This window comes from Crotalus tigris, unplaced genomic scaffold, assembly GCF_016545835.1.
Source record: "Crotalus tigris isolate CLP2741 ecotype Arizona unplaced genomic scaffold, ASM1654583v1 scf7180000024124.1850442, whole genome shotgun sequence".
In the NCBI taxonomy this organism is placed as follows: Eukaryota; Metazoa; Chordata; class Lepidosauria; order Squamata; family Viperidae; genus Crotalus; species Crotalus tigris.
The window spans coordinates 177,633-195,249 of NW_024100400.1; the positions used below are offsets into that span (position 1 = coordinate 177,633).

Here is a 17,617-nt window from a genome sequence, read left to right on the forward strand (position 1 = left end):
AAAGTAACCAGTCTTTTTTTTTTTTAATATCCAAGACTGGTGCTGACTGAATAGTGCAAGAAGCAAACAAGCATAGAAAACTTTAAATCCCTTTTTAGCTCAGCCACATCCACATTTGAAAGACCCCCATAGCCACATAATGGTAATTAAAACAAATCCTTTGCTAGCCACATAGTTTTATGCTCCAATGGGTGGTGCTTTCCCAAGGTAATAAAATATATTCTGGGGGAAAATAAATTCACATTCCTATTTATAAGAAAACTGTTAATTTTTTTATGCAAGACAGCATCATCCTTGGAACACTTGTATCAGAATCGTTATTTGAATGTAAAGAATTCTTGATTGTTAAGAATTCTAAAATATGCACTCTTTAAACTTGCACTATTGGTGACTCTTCTAGGGAGATAACAAAATGGATCATTATTGAAACCCAGCTCTGCATAGTTATGCAGGCTGTATCACAAATGTTCTGCTAGTATTAGAATGAACCTCATGATAAGATCACCCTAAGTTGCCCACATTCCAGGGTCTTGCATAGATAGTGAAATCATGTAGGAGGCTTGTATAAAGAGCACTTTATCTTGAGCACTGATACAATAATACAAATTTTTTTGCCAAAGAACACCCAAACTACACATGCGTCAAATGCAATTTATGCGAACTTCTGCTAGAAAAGGTCAGGAACTCAGGGGCAACTCTAGCCAAACCCCAATGCAGAAAAGAAAGCTCCACCCAAACTGAACCAAACAATGAACCAATAACTCCCAGAGAATTTGACCCTACCGGTAAATCCTTGGAGGAAGACAAATGGAGGTATGTCATACACAGAAGGAAACACAACACTCAAAGAAAGAAACAGCATGCAACAAACTCCTGCCCAATCTAACTCAACCAGAAGCAACCCCATTAAAACTGAGCAATCAATTTCTCCCCTTAGAAGAAAACACGCAGATCCATAACCACCCCCTCAAAGAAGACATGCAGACACCTAGCAAAGAAACAACTTCAAATAATCCTTAAAAATCACCTCAGATATCCCTTTAAAAGCCACATCAACAAACACACCTGAGACAAACACAAAAGCACCCCAGATTTCAGCCCCCCCCCAAAAGAAAGTGTTGGTAATAGGAGATTCTATCCTCAAAGGAACAGAATCATCCATCTGCAGACCAAACATACAATCCAGGGAGGAGCAAAAATCAAAGATGTGGCTGACAACCTAACCAAAATAATTAGGCCCATAGATTACTACACCCTTCTCCCCCTCTACATTGGAACAAGCAACACTACAAACAACCTGAATGCAATAGTGAAAGAATACAAACAACTAGGCAATAAAGTTAAGAAGCTAGGAGCACAAGTAGTGCTCCCAACAAAAGGCCAACATCGATTGAGGGAAAAAAGAATTTTAGAAATAAACCAGTGGCTAAAGGGTTGGTGTTGCCAAGAAAACTTTGGTTTCCTGGATCATGGACTGCGTTTTCTACACGAGGGACTCTTGGCAAGGGATAGGCTACATCTCATGAAAACAGGCAAAAATGTACTTGGAAAAAGACTGGCCCAACCCATCAGGAGGGCTTTCAACTAAAACTGAGGGGGGAGGGTGACCAATCTCTAGAATCCCTAGAACCCCAAACCAATCACAAATCCCAAGAAAACAAACAACGAGGTAGTCAGTGTTGAGAAAAAGAAAAACTCAAACAACAATCAGGAGATACAGGAAACATACCCATGGACAGGCATAAAAGCCTTAAATGCTTACACACAAATGCTCAAAGCTTGGGGAACAAACAAGGTGAACTAGAAGCAATAGTACATGAGGGAGGGTATGACATAGTTGGCATAACAGAAACCTGGTGGGAGGAAACCCATGAATGGAATGGACTGGTGGATGGATACAAATTGTTCAAAAGAAACTGGTCTACAAAAAGAGGAGGGTGAGCTGCACTAGATGTAAGAGAAAACTACATATCTGCAGAAATGCACATGACCCAAGATAAAATCTCTCCAGAATGTATATGGGTCAATATAAAAGAGAAAAAAATGACATTACCATAGGTGTATATTACAGGCCACCCAACCAACCAGAAGAAACAGATGAACTCTGCCAACCAGTTAACAAATGTATGCAAGAAGCACACCACTGTAATAATGGGTGACTTCAATTGGGAGACAAACTCTGCAATGAGCAGGAGATCAAACAGATTCCTAACTAACCTAGCTGACAACTTTGTCACCCAAAAGGCGGAGGAGGGAACTAGATGCAAACCTGTACTGGACTTAATCCTTACAAATAAAGAAGAAGTGATAGAGGGAATCAAAATTGCCGGAACCTTGAGTGAAAGTGACCACATCATACTGGAATTTAATATAACACTAACACTAGCAATAGAAAACAATCCAACCAATGTCCTAAACTTCAAAAGAGCCGACTTTGACAAGCTCAGAGAGAACCTAGGAAAGATCCCATAGATGAAAATTCTAAAGGGAAAAACAACCCAAGAAGCGTGGGAAACCCTGAAAAACACAATCACAAAAGCCCAGATCACCACAATACCATTGAGAAAAAAAAACAAGAAATCCAGAAAGAAACCAGCATGGCTGCACAAAGCTCTTGCTAACAAACTAAAAGACAAAAAGGACAAATACAAAAAATGGAAAGAGGGGCACATAACCAAGGCCGATTATCAGGAGACAGCTAGAACATGCAAAGAAGTCAGGAAAGCAAAGGCTCAGAATGAACAAAGACTTGCAACAGAAATCAAGGACAATAAACAAGTTTCTTCCAACATAATAGCAACAAGAAAAAAGTCAAGGAAACTGTAGACCCACTAAAGAGAGAAGATGGCAAGGAAATTACAAGCAACAGGGAGAAAGCTGAGCTGCTTAACTCATACTTTGCATCAGTCTTCACAAAAAAAGAAACCATAGCCCAATATACCCCCCCCCCAAAAAAACCACTGGAAAAGACATACTAGAAACAAAAATCAAAATAAGCAAGAAAATGGTAAGAGAACACCTATCCAAACTTGACAAATATAAATCACCAGGACCCAGAGTTCTGAAAGAGCTGGTATATGTTATCTCAGAACCATTGCACCATATCTTTCAAAAATCCTGGAGCACCGGGGAAATACCCAAGGATTGGAAAAGGGCTGATGTGGTCCCCATCTTCAAGAAAGGGAAAAAAATGGACCCAGGAAACTACAGACCAATCAGTCTAACATCAATACCTGAGAAGATCCTAAAAAAGATAATCAAAAAACAGATCTGCAAACAACTAGAAACAAACAAAGTCATAACTAGCAGCCAGCACGGGTTTGTTAAAAAAAGATCATGAAACCAATCTCATTTCATTCTTGGATAAAGTGACTAAACTAGTAGACCAGTGAAATGCAGTGGACATAGTATACCTAGATTTCAGTAAGGTATTTGACAAAGTAGACCACAACCTACTCCTTGGTAAGCTAGAAAAAGGTGGAATAGACAACATTACCACCAGATGGATCTGTAGCTGGCTGACAAACCGTACTCAACGAGTAGTCCTCAATGGCACTACATCCACATGGAGAGAAGGAAGCAGTGGAGTACCACAAGATTCCATCTTAGGCCCAGTACTCTTCAATATCTTCATAAATGACTTAGATGGGGGAATTGAAGGGGAACTCATCAAATTCGCAGATGACACCAAACTGGCAGGAGTAGCCAACACCCCAGAAGACAAACTCAGGATCCAAAAAGATCTTGGCAAACTTGAACAATGGGCCCTATCCAACAAAATGAGTTTCAACATGGAGTAAAGCAAAGTCTTACACTTAGGCAGGAAAAACCAAAGGAACAAATACAGATTGGACGAGACATGGCTTGGAGGCAGTAACTGTGAGAGGGACCTTATGACGCTTGGGCCTAGATACATCTAATAGTATTTATATCTTTTAAATGTCAGATATGTCTTTATTTCCCATCTTAATTAAAATTGCCTAGAATATTGACCATATCACAAGCTGGCAGTGACTTATCCTGAACTGCATATTTCTAACTCATGAAAATGGTATCCCATAAGTTAAACTGAAGCTTTTGTTGATATTAAGGAATATTATGACCTATATGGTTCAAAGTAGAGTTCTAATCTTTTGCACAAGCCCAGTTATTGCACAAGCCCAGTTATTGCACAAGTGTGATTTTTTTTTCTTCCTTCTGGGTAGTTTTCATTTGTCTAGCTGGCCAGAAAAAACAGATAAAGTGGTATTATGAGAACCTCAAAACTGCAATCACATAACATGAACATGTAAATGAGTAAACAAAGCTATGTTATAGCTTAGCTCATCCTTTGTGGCTTATTCAATGATTGCTAAATAAACCATGAATCATCATGATCTATGAGCTCAACTTGTATCTAACAGGTTGTTGTTTGATATCTAAATTACTCATTATTGGCACTGATATGGGGCATTATTCTAAACCCAAATCATCTATAGAACAGTGTACACATTTTGCAATGTGTGTCATCTTCTGATTGAAAAGTTGAACTTCTTAGAGATACCTTTCTTTACAGAAAACAGTTATGAAATATGCTAGCTTCCCCTTCCCCCACATTAACAGACGGATAGAATCAAGATCACATGAAGTGTTAGTATCGCTTTATAAAGCTTTAGTAAGACCACACTTTTAATACTCCAGTTTTGGTCGCCATGATGTAAAAAAGATGTTGAGACTCTGGAAAGAGTGCAGGGAAGAGCAACAAAGATGATTACGGAGCTGGAGGCTAAAATATATGACAAATGGCTGCAGGAACTGGATATATCTAGTCTAATGAAAAGAAGGACTAAGGGTGATATGATAGTAGCAGGGCTTTTTTTTGTCACAGAATGCCCAGAACGGAGTTCCGGCACCTTTTTTGGATGGAACCTTGTAGGGTAGGCAAGGCGGGTTGTATAACGTGTGTGAGTTCTGGCACTTTTTTTTTTTTTTTTTTTTTTACAAAAAAAGCACTGGTAGCAGTATTCAAATATTTGAGGGCCTACCACAAAGAGAGGGTCAAACTATTCTCCAAAGCACCTGAAGGCAGGACAAGAAGCAATGGATGGAAACTATTCAAGGAGAGAACTAACCTTGAACTAAGGAGAACTTACTTGACAGGACAATTAACCAGTGCAACGGCTTGCCTCCAGAAGAAATGGGTGGAGGTTTTTAAGAAGCGATTGGACACCATTTGTCTGAAATGGTACAGAATCTCCTGCTTGGGCAGGGGGTTGGGCTAGAAGACCTCCAGGGTCCCTTCCAACACTGTTATTCTGTTAGTTTACTCTAACAAAATGGTACATTCTTATAAAGATTTTTTTTTTTTTTTTTTTTGCTGCTGCTGCAGGATTTTCTGTTTCAGTTCAGGCACTATGGCAAATGTGAATTTGACAGATACCATTCACTTTGGTTTCTGCTCTCAGTATTATAGACTTTTAAGTTTCATCTAGGAATGACAGGTTATTTTTTTTTAGCATTTCTGAAATAGCATTAAAAAAAGAAAAGTGAAAAAGAAAAGTTCTGGATGAAGCAGTAGACTAAAGCCGTAATAACTATAATCACAGCAGTATTGGGTGAGTAAATACAGCTACTCCATGATAGGGGCCAAGACTGGCATTTTTTTTGACAATACTCCTTTTGCTAATTTATGAAGAGGGGAAAAAAGATGCATTATGCCAATAATGCATAGTGCTTTCTCCAGGGGAAGCTGAAAATGCAGGAAGGAAGACTTACTGAGAGTTCTTTAATCTGTATCCCTTTCTTAATATACTCCAGCTCTTTGTTCCCTCAGTGAGAAGATCCAGATGAATTGCACAGGCTTGGTAGAAAATATCAGAGAAAAACAGACTTCATTGTAATATTAACCATATCAAATTAGCCTCTTGAAGCAATCTTGTGTGGCTATGGCAGTAACTGAACAGTGAAGGGAAACATAATCATGAATGGGAAACTTCAGGCAAACATTAGAAGGCACCAAAGCAACATAGAAAACACTCTAATATTTTGCTTCCATCTAGAGCTTGTCCAGGTTTTTGCAACTCAGATATAAGAGGCCTAGAAAAAGTGTTAATTATCAGATTAACAGGTATATATTTAGGATACTAAATTTAAGGTGTTAAGTGATCCCAACTAAACACAGTCATATTGCTTTTTTTATTAATGGTAAAATTGTGATGAATTGGGGGAAAATTTATATTTAAATCTTAGACATAGCACAGATATTTTTGCATTTTCTTCCCCTTCTCCCCAGCTGCTTTTATACATACTATTCTTTTCTCAGGCTAAGACTGCCGCAATCATTAGATGCAGTAGTCAATGCTCCACAAGAAAATATGTACTTATTGCTCTTGGGTTTGTTTGTTATTGTTGCTTTAGAGCATGTATTAAGCTTTTCTGAATTACCCCCCTCCATAGATCTAATTAATTCATTACATAATGTGAATTAACACTATTAATTATTGAAACAGCTAGAAATCAATGGCAGAAAGTAGGAAATGTTGGCAGGCGGATATTTTCTCATATTCCAAAATGCAACATGATTTATTTTTGTCCTCTAAACTTCTGGATGTCAATTAAATATATTTTGCTCCACTGTGGAAAGCCTAAGGAAAATTAAAAAAAAGAATTTTATCCTTATCTTTTGAGAAAAATCTAAGTTCTCCAGCTAGTCTCTCTCTCTCTCTCTCTCTCTCTCTCTCTCTCTCTCTCTCTCTCTCTCTCTCTCTCTCAACATACAGGTTATTGCTGGGTTGTGACCATTTTTGTGTCTGTCAGGCCTAAAAATGCTTTTCCTTGCTTTCTGTAGCTTTGAGATTAGATTAGTTCAATTCCCTTGGCTGGCTGGCTGCCTGATAAGGCATTGTGCAAGCAGCAGAGAGAGCAGGTGTCTTCGCTAAATCAGAGGTGTTTTTAACACATTCTCTCCTGCTCTGAAACTCTTGCATTGACTGTCCATTAGAAAAGTGTGTGTGTATGTGTGTGTGTGTGTGGGAGAGTTGTGATAGCTTTCTTAATTGTGTATCTCCTTCTAAGGGTGTTTGTTTTTTTCTTTAAAAACTGACCTTGCTTATGCTTCTGGCTAAATTTGAACTACTACAGCAAATCTGTCAATTACTCCAAAGCTAAGATATAGATGGTCCTATATCTCAGCAAAGAAAGGAGATTTTAGAATACAAGTGTTGGTGTTTCCCTTTTAGCCCATTTTAAATCCAGCTCAGATCCCTCCAAGATCTTGGTTAGTTCATAATAGGTTATATTGTGCCAGTCGTGACTGCTAACTCTTTCTGTCTTTTGAGGCAGGAAAAAGAAACCACTGAATGCTTCAGGTATAGACATGTGTGGAACTGGACTCATAGAGAACATTCAGACAAAGTTTGTCCTCCATATAAAATTCACTGTGTAGGATGACACTAAACAATTTCAAACACACACCGACTGTTCAAGTCTCTGTTTAAATATCCCAAGTAAAGTTAATTGACTCCTGAACCTAATTCTGCAGCTCACTGCTCAAGAAGGACCTATATACAGGTAGTCTTTGATTTACAACCATTAGTTTAGTGACTATTCGAAATTACAACAGCACTGAACAAAGTTATTCACAACTGGTCCTTGCACTTACGACTGATGCAACATCCCCCTGGATCACATGACCAAAATTAGAGTGCTTGGCAACTAGCAGGATTGCAGTGTTCTGAGTCATGTGATCATATCTGCGATAGTTGTAGCTCTTTTCGAAAAGCAAAGTCAATGGAGGAAGCCAGAATTGCTTAATGACTATGTGATTCTCTTAACTGTGGTGTAAAATATCATAAAATCAGGTATGACTACCTTGCTTAACAGTGGAAATTCTGATCCCAATTGTGGTGGTAAACTGAGGACTACCTGTATGACATTCTTTCTCTGCATACACATGCATATGCACATGGTAATTTGATGCAGGGATTAATAGCTGATTTTTGAAAGTCAGGAGTTGGACACAAGAATTAATAATGTGATAGAGAACAGCACAAAGGACATGAGAAGGGATGGGAGACGGCAGCCAAGAAAATTAAAGCTTTAGAACAAAGGGGATGTGTTTTCTGCCTAGGGGCTGCGCTGTAATTTCCCTCCTTGCTTCAGGGCTACAAGAGGTATAGAGAAGGGCACTATGACATCATCAGAGTGACAGGGCCAACACTGCTAGATGCTTCTCTATGGTTTGAGGTTTTATAAAATGAAATTGGTGCCTTGCTCCTTTCAGAGGAATTCTCTTTCCTTACCGTCATTCACTGCAGCTCCCTCTTATTTGTTTTGCTTGTCACAGCTTGAATATAGAAAGAAGACAAAGTTATTCTGCTAAAGATTTCATTAATTTTTCTAAACATAGGGCAGCTCTATCTTTGTTTTACTCAGTAGGTAAAAACGTCTCCCTTCCCTCTCTTAACTCTTTCATAAGCCTCAGTTTTTGGCTTTACTTTTTGATAGCATTTTTCCATTCCATGATTGGTTTCCTTTGCTGTAGTCTTCATTGAACATATATCCCTGGTTCCATCTATTATAGAGCTCCCTTTAAAGTGTCAGCACATTAAAAAGCTACTTTAGATTTACTTTTCCAGTCTTCAGTGGATGTTTTTATAGTTCTTGCTATAATGAATTCCAAAACCACTTGGAGATTTTCTCTTGGTGTTTCTCTTAGTGCCTTTTAATTTCCAAAACAGTTCCTTTCTCTTGGACAGGATTAAGGCCAAGGCAGCAGATCCACTTGTTTTTTCTTCTCCCTTCTGAGAAATGAACTTGGCAAGATAAATTAAAACAACTGAACATTTCATCTTAAGCCAGCGTTGCCTGCAGGATATTTTTCAAAAAGTCAAGATGGCAAATGAGACAATCAAAGCTTCTCCCATGTGTATTGCATGGGCAATACAAATAAAAACCAAGTGGAGCTTTGGAAGCAGAGTCATGGGTTGCCCTTTTGGTTTTTTGGCACCATATTCTGCAAACACTCATATTTTATCCTGTTGCTTATAAGTGTATCATTACTGGAAATATTGAAGATACTGCACTGGCAATAGGGAGAAGCTTTTCTCAGAGAAGTACTTTATTACTTCAACTTACCAAAGCATATTTATCAAAATGTGTATTTACTTTCAGCTCTCTTAACAGGCATAACATTACATTGTTAGTTTTTTAAAATACATGATGTCTGGGCAGTTCATTTGTTCACAGAAAAAAAAATAGGAGAAGGAGCCAGGGGAATACTGAAGGACCTCAATCTGGGTTGCAGGGTACTTTTTCAGTCAGGAGATTGCATAGGTACCAAACGCAGGATGTGAAAAGTAATTGCTCTGTTGAAACAGAACATGAATGGTGTTGACAAAACTCTGCATATTTCAATTGGTCTGTCCAGAGAGAATGGATAATATCTTTGTATGCATTTGCATATGGATAATTGTGAACGTGTGTATTGTCACTTCTGTCTTGTAATTGGTTGCCTAAGGAAACCTACCTAAGATCAACCTTCACATTATGGAAAAAAAAGATAGAAAATGTGACTGACACTGATTGTAGCAATATTTTTCCCCCCTTGGTGTTTCTCAGTTGGGCTCGACGAAGCCTTATTACTTTAAGTCTCCTTATTCTGCAAATCTTGGGCAATTTTCCTTCCAGAGTATCTGAGAACTTTGTGCTACCAGCTTCCTTTTCAATATGAGGGATTTGGACTTTGTGGGTTATAGATCATTGTGAAGTTTTGGGGTATGGGGAGTTATAGGACCTTAACAAAGGAACTATGCTTCCAAACAGTGGCTGAATTATCCCTGGCTATTGTTTAATCCCAAATAACAAAATAAACAAAAATAGAAATCTACTGCTACTAAAGTGGGTGATGTCAATGTGAAGAGAAAAGCTGAAAATACATTACTTCAGACTTTGGGAGCTCCCTTGGATTCACCTGTTAACTGGGAAGTTCCCCTCAGTTAGACTGAGAATACTTAGACTATTGCATCCAGTTTTGGTCACCCCAATACAAAAGAGATATTGAGACTTTAGAAAGAATTCAGAGAAGAGCAACAAAAATGATTAGGGGCTTAGAAGCTAAAGCCTATGAAGAGCATTGCAGGAAGGGTATGTCTAGTGTAGGGAAAAGAAGGACCAATACTTGAAGGGCTGCCACAAGGCAGCCAAAGCACCAGAAGGCAGGACGAGAAACAATGGATAGAAATTAACCAAGTAGAAAAGCAACCTAGAACTAAGGAGAAAATTCTTAAAAGTGAGAACAATTAACCAGTGGAATAAATTGCTTTTGTAAGTTGTGGGTGCCCCATCCCTGGAGGTTTTTAAGAAGAGACTGGACAGTCATTTATCACAAATAGTATAGGTCTCCTGTGAGAGTAGAGGGCTGGATTAGATGACCTCCAAGGTCCCTTCCAACTCTGTTACTGTTATTGTTACTGGATTAGCACTTGCCTGGGGGATAAGATGCTGATAAGCCTAATGATCCAGGCACTTGTGCTTTGCTTGGGAGAACCCCAGTGCATAACAAACAAACACATTAATCAAAATTTTCTCCTTTGTCTATGCTACAGGAATACTTTAATACTGGGCAGAAAAAGGCAATCTCAACAAATAGAAAAAAATAGGAAATTTTGATAGAAATAGGAGAAAAATAGTTTAGAACATCTCTACACACATCCATACATACGCAGGCTTTTGGTTGTGTGTTGTTCATGTTGCTATTAAGATAGCAGTTTATTAGCCTCAATATATATTCTAATTCCTATGTATACACATCCATAGGTATGTGCATATACAATCTCACAAAGGAAGGAATGCAGCTTTTTCTCTTGCAATCATACTGATTAGTATGAGCATCCTCAACAGCCACCCTCTTCAGAAGCACATATAGTAATTCTTTGACTTACAACAGTTCATTTAGTGACCACTTGAAGTTACCGTGTTTCCACAAAAATAAGACCAGGGGTGTCTTTTATTCTCATCTCCAGCACCAACAGCTTCGCCCAGCCGGTCCACTTCTTCTGGGGCCAAAGGAACAGCTTCATTCTGCAGCTGCATTCCAGCCTGCATTTTGCAGTCAGGAAGGCTTTCTGGAAGGCCTCTGCAGCTGAGTTATTCAATCTGTAGCTCAGTTCTTGGCTGCACAGGCCTTCCAGAAAAGCCTATGGCTGAGGAATACAGGCCTGGCTGCAAAAGACGCCTCAGAAGAAGTGGGCTGGTGAGGAGAGGCCTGCCTGGCTGCAACATAAGTGGGTGCGGGGCACATGGGGCAGCTCCCCACCTCCACCCTAGCTTGATTTTTAGGTTTGTGCCTCGCTCCAAACTAGGGCTTATTTTGGGGGTAGGGCTTATATTAGACCCATCCCCAAAATCAAGCTAAAGCTTATTTTTGGGGTAGGCCTTACTTTCAGGGAAACACGGTACAATGACACTGAAAAAAGTGATTTATGACTGTTTTTCCACAAGTCAGTTGCAGCATCCCCATGGTCATGTGATCAAAATTCAGATGTTTGGCTACTGACTCATATTTATGATGGTTACACTGTCCCAGGGTCATGTGATCACCTTTTGTGATATTCTGACAAATTTGTTTGTTTAGTTGTGTGTTAGAACACTATGTGGGCCCCAACAATTATCATATTTTATGTATGTTGGATGTAATTGGCTTTAATTATTGCCATATACAATATTTTTGGGAACATCATATTTGCCTGTGTTGTAGAAATGAAGATGGAGTGGGGTGAAAAAATAATATATATAAGAGAAAAGAAAGAAAAGAAAGAAAATTAGTGAAGAAGAACATAGAAAAAGAAATAAAAAAGGAAAGGAAAGAAGCAGCTTCTGGTCTTGATTGTGATTATAGATATATTTATATTTTACCCTCTTTCTCTAAGGTTATAACTTATATCATATTTTTTTTCTTTCCTTAAGTTATCCTTTTTAATCTTCAAAACTTCATGTTTCTCTCTTTTTTTCTTCATCAAGGGGTTTCCAGCCACTAATAAAAGTTGTTGTTGCTCTTTCTCTACTCAAACAAATTAATTTTGCCTTCTCTGCTACTTCTAGCTGATTGTCCATTAATGCCAGCAAAAATTTTTTTTTGTTTCAGTTGAATGTTGATCTTCAAAAATTCTTTGTCTCATCATATGAATTTGAACCCGTCTATCAGGTATAATGGGAATTCTCTTAAATGTCCGATGAAAGTTTTATTTCCCCCCCAAGCCTATTTCATATTGATCACATGTTTTTAATATTGCTTTTATATGTGTCCTAATTTCTTGTATGTATTTTAAAAAGGCAATTCCTGGTATAAGTTGCCCTAGGGGTTTGGTCCCAGAAAAGTGCATAAAATAATAATAAGAACATATCAGTGTATTTAGACCATTAAATCCATCTGCCTGCTAAGTGCAAGAATCCAGATTAAATCATCCAGACAAATGACTGCCTCCTCTCTGAAGGCATCCAGTGACGGGAACTGCCTCCCTTTCCTGATTGGTTCTATTATTTAACCTCTTAGGAAGACTCCTGTCCTTTAAGACAAATGTGCTTTCTTCCACTTTTGGTCTCTTTAACTACAGTTTCGGTGTAGTTTCTTCCTGACAAGAAGTCTATAATGTCATAATACTGTTTTTATATAGTTGAAAACATTTTTCTGGCAACTCCTTCATATACTTTTGCTACTACATTTTATTTTTTTTTATAGTTGCTGTGCTATACAAGATAAATAATGGAAGCGTATCTAATAAAAGTTATATGTAAAGCTATTGCTGCTAAATTGGCTTGATATGCATTTTAAATTATTCAACATACTTACAAATGTACACTTCATTTTAAGTATTAATGTGGTCATGTATTTGGAAAGTAGGATATTTGCTCTCAATGTATAGCCCATTTACAAGGCAAATATAGGTACTAAGGCAAAACTTTTGCATAGGGGACAGTATAATAAGCAATTATGCATTTTAATAGACTTATCTTCTTAGGATGTAATTGGCTTTAATTATTGCCATATACAATATTTTTGGGAACATCATATTTTCCTGTGTTGTAGAAATGGAGATGGGATGGGGTGAGAGAATGAAAAAGCAGGAGCCAAATGACTATGATGTTAGCTGAGCAATCTGACTACAATGGTTTGGTGTTTTTCCTTTTACACTCAGGAATATCATAGGGAGTGTTGTAAGACACTTCTGCAGTTGTTTGGTTGTTTATCTGTGCTTCTAATTGTAGAAAAAAACATGGTACGACTATGTGTGAAGCTGAATTTGACTGTGCCCTTAATTTAAGACCTAACATTTTCCAGGAGGTTTTACTTGTATATGACCTTGGAGAGTATTTCTAATTTGCTTGAAAAAAATAATATATTGATCCCCCCCCCCTCTGGATGACTTTGGGCCAGTCCTTTTCTCTCAGCTCACCTCACCTCACCGAGTTGTTGTTGTGGAAAAATAGAAGGAGGAAAGAGTATTAGGTATGTTCACCATTTTGAGTTATCTATAACAATAATAAGGATGGAATTTTAAAAAATTCTAAAAAAGAAGAAGACGAGGCAGGATCGCAGCTGGACAATAGTGTCATAGCTAGGGAATAGAGAAAAAAGAAAAGTAGCATAAAAGAGAGAAAGAACCATACTGGGAAGTTTTTTCTTGGTCTGAAACAGGAGGCAAAGAAAGCAATCTGAGCATAAAGGAAGGGGAGGAGGAAAAACAATACTTCCTCTCCTCTGAGCAGGGATCCCCTCCCTGTAGCAAAATGAAAAGAAGTTGGCTGACAGACTTACCAGGGAGAAAAATGCCCAGCACATTAGCCAGGAAAAAAGAGAGGCTTTTTAGAATAAAAGAAGAAACTGGCTTGATTATATGAGGCAGGATGGAGGAGATCCATTCCAGAAGGAGGGCTCAAGCATGGGACAGAGAATTCGGGTGCTGCTTTGGGGCATTCTGCAAAGGGAGGGGAGAAAGTGCAGTTGTTTACTAATTACTTCTATTTTAAAATGTACTCAACCTTTATGACTGTTGCCTTTACAGTGAAGAGCTCTCACTAAGTTCTGGAAAAAGAGGAGCTCCAGACAGGTCCATGTGTGAATGAAGAAAAGGGACAGAAGCTCTGCAGGATGAAAGTCCTATTTGAAGTTGTTCTTACAACTGTGAAACCATATAATGCCATCTGAACAGTATCTCACTATAGTTGTTGCTTCTCTCTGAAAGTAGTAAAGCTATTATTCACAAGTGAGAGATTTATCTTTTGTTGAATTTCCTAGAAGAAGGGACAATGACCTATTAGTCTCACTTACTGGGTGGAGACACTTTCTTTATTGCAAGAAAGCTGGAGGCAGGTGATTCAGAGTTCTCAAAGGAACCCTTTGCTGAAGCAAAAGATAGCTTCTGCCACCTGGACACAGTAATTGCACATCCTTTGCTCCCCTACACACTTGAGCTGTATATTTGTTACTTAAAGAAACAGACAAAGTAAAATAATCAAAAGTCTGGCTTCTGGAATTAGGGTTTCAACATGTTAAAAGTTGTCAAAGCAGCTCAAATTTTGTTCTAATGAATAAAATAGCACTTCCTTTTTAGGTTTTATTGAACATTTCTGGAGGGAATTAGCAAACCATTTTTGGCAACAGAATGAGCCAACAGAAAGTTGTCACATTGCTCACCAGTCACAACATCTCCACAGTAGCTATGCCTGGAAAGGACTAATTAGCAATAATGACTGTAGGGATTGCAGTACTTAACCTGTCCTCTCTCTTGTCCCTCACATATTGGTCTTAGAAGTTTTAACAGAAACGCATTTTACATTCAGCATATGTAACTGAATTCAAGGAATGAGTTAAGATATTACATTCTTCAACTTGCCTTCCTTTTCCCAAAGAACAAAAGATCCTGCTGTTACATTGTGAAAATGTTTTGGAATGGAACCTTTGACAGTGGGGCATATGGAAAAGGAAACAAGATCAAAGCAAATAAACACCTAGCAGAAGAAATCTTTATGCAATGGGACCAGGTAGTATTCTTTCTAAGTTCTGCTTTGGGAAGATGCTGGTGCCCCCCTCCAGCCCTTCCACAACATATTGTATAGCAGGCATGTCAAACCCGCGACATCATGTAATGTTGCGCAACGTATGGGGCCGGTTTTGCCATTGCTGGCAGTGGGGTGGGCATGGCTTCCACGTGATGCATCCGGCCTGCGGGCCGGCAGTTTGACACCCCTGTTGTCACACAGACTCAGTTAGTAACAGAAGATATCATCTGTCTTCCTTCAACCCCATTGTAATCTTTGGTTGAGGTTTCATAGCAAGAGCCATTCAATTTCTGAAACTTGGTCTAAGACATGCAACTTTTCCTGAAGGGATCATGCATTCATTGTCCTAGTGCAAAATAATGTTAAAAAAGAATTCTAAGTCAGGTATAAAAATATGGATTAACATTTTGTAATTTTTAAGAGATAGGTGAAATTATTGAAAATAAATTTAGGAAACTGAGAGAAAATATAGCGTCTGTGTTTCAGAAGTTTGTTGATCATATAGATCGTCTGGATCAGCGTATTGATGTTGCTGTAGAAAGTTCTGAAAAATTGGAAGATCGAGTTGATAAAACAGAAAATAAGGTGGAAATAATTCAGGATGAAATTACTATGTTACAATACAGAAGTATGGAGTTTGCTTTAAGAATAAGGGGAATGCAGGAAAACATTCAAGAGGATTTGAGACAAGTGGTCGTAAAGGACATAGCTTTTATTTTGAAATCTGAGCCTGAAGAAATATTGAGAGAGACGGAAAAAGTTTTTAGGGTTAATTCAAGGGTTGCGAGGCAGAGGAATCTGCCACGAGATGTGGTTATTTATTTTTCTAGTAGATCACTTCGTAATAAAATTTTACAAGCCATTTATAAGCAGAGATTTCAAATTGCAGCTCAGGATGTTATACTTTTGAAAGAATTACCTTCAAGAATTCTTAAAGTAAGAAAGCATTTTGTTTTTCTGGCTGATGAGCTTAAGAGGCGACAGGTCCGGTTCAGATGGGAAATACTGGTTGGAATAGCGGTGAATTATGCGGGGATACATTATAGACTTGATACAATTTCAAAAGCGAAAGATTTTTACACTTTTGTTTTGAAGGCAGGCTCTTCATTACCCACAGCTGAGATATTAGAAGAAAAGTTGGAAGAGCAACAGATTGAAGAAGATATACAGGTTAAACCTCTGCAACAATCTTTCTTGACAGAAGATTCATTAAAGAAATTAAGTATGACTCGTGTAGCTTTCAGAAGCAAAATAAAGGCGGGCTCTTCATTACCCACAGCTGAGACATCAGAAGAAAAGTTGGAAGAGCAGCTGATTGAAGAAGATATGCAGGTTGAACTTTTGCAGCAGTCCTTAACAGAAGATTCATTAAAGAAATTGAGTATGACTCGTGCAGCTTTCAGAAGTAAAATAAAGGAAGGTTCTCCGCCATTTTCTACGCGCTAGACAATAGAAGGAAAAGTTGGAATATCAGCCGGCTAGCTAGCTTTTTTTGGGGGGGGGGGAAATTATAAAGAGTTTTTATAAATCTTTGTTATTTAGGGGAAAAAGTTTAAAAATTTAAAATTATGATCTCTGTTTGGGAGAAGACTTGATAGGTTTTAATTTAGCGATTTAATATTTGGGAGTATTTATTATAATGTTTAATAAACGTATAAAGATAATTACGATATATTATGATATATTAAAAGTGTACAAGAAGTTGATAGGTTTTGATTTAGGAGAAAAGGTTAAATTTATGATTAATAAATTTACTTGGGTCTGGGGGGGAAAGAGTTAAGAGCCAAGTTTATATTGTTTAAAATAAATATACATCTCGGGGTGGAGAAGGTGGATAAATTATGTGAAGAATAAATATGGGATTTAATGGATAAATTATGATTAGAGTAGATATGATTAAAAGTATCGTTTTTTTATTAGAAGTTTTTTATTTTTTCCATATAAACATTATATATATAAAAAAGTACAATACAATTTTGAAATGAAATAAATTCATAACCATTGGTACGACCTGCCCACTCCCCCCGGGCCGCGTCCACCCTCTCTTGAAACATTCCCTACTTCCCTCCTCTTTCTCACCTCCCATCCTAATCTCTTCCCCTCCCCATCTCCTCTCACTACCCTACTTCCTCTCTACACTTTCTCACCTCTCATCCCTATCAAACCCATGAACACAGCATAAGGGGAGTGCCCAGGCTGCACCCCTATAAGCAACCATTATCTATATTACACTTACCCCCCCACATTTCCTCCCTCCCACCCCAACCCCCCCTTAAAGGTATCGTTTTGATTATGAACAATTTTTGGTTTAAATTTGGAATTGTTTAATTTGCTTTGTATTTGATTTTTATAGTTGATTATGAATAATTTTTGGTTTAAATTTTTTAATTTGTTTGAATTTGTTGTTTAAATTTGTTTTGTATCTGAGTTAAAGTAAGTTATTGATTTTGTTATTTGTATAGTTGGATAGGTTTAGTTAAATTCAGTTTGTATTAGTTAAAGTTAAGTAGATTTTGTTTAATATGTTTGAAAACCCTGTGCCAAGCTCTGAGAAGTGGGGGGAGGGGGGTTGGGGGTGGGT

At 38.0% G+C, this 17,617-nt stretch overlaps 1 protein-coding gene across 9 annotated transcripts in view; it reads left to right on the forward strand.

Annotated features, from left to right (window-relative positions):
* Window positions 1-16,896, forward strand: part of DUSP12 (dual specificity phosphatase 12) — a 36,429-nt gene extending 19,533 nt beyond the window's left edge. For 7 of the 9 annotated variants that reach the window (XR_005554199.1, XR_005554200.1, XR_005554201.1 and 4 more), the window contains one exon: window positions 12,122-14,622. The gene's annotated coding sequence lies outside the window, so the exon portion shown is untranslated. Of the gene's footprint in view, window positions 1-12,121; window positions 14,623-14,886; window positions 15,019-16,131 lie in introns of those variants that run through there. The other 2 variants (XR_005554196.1, XR_005554197.1) reach the window with 1 other exon arrangement.
* The last annotated feature ends 721 nt before the right edge of the window (window positions 16,897-17,617 follow it).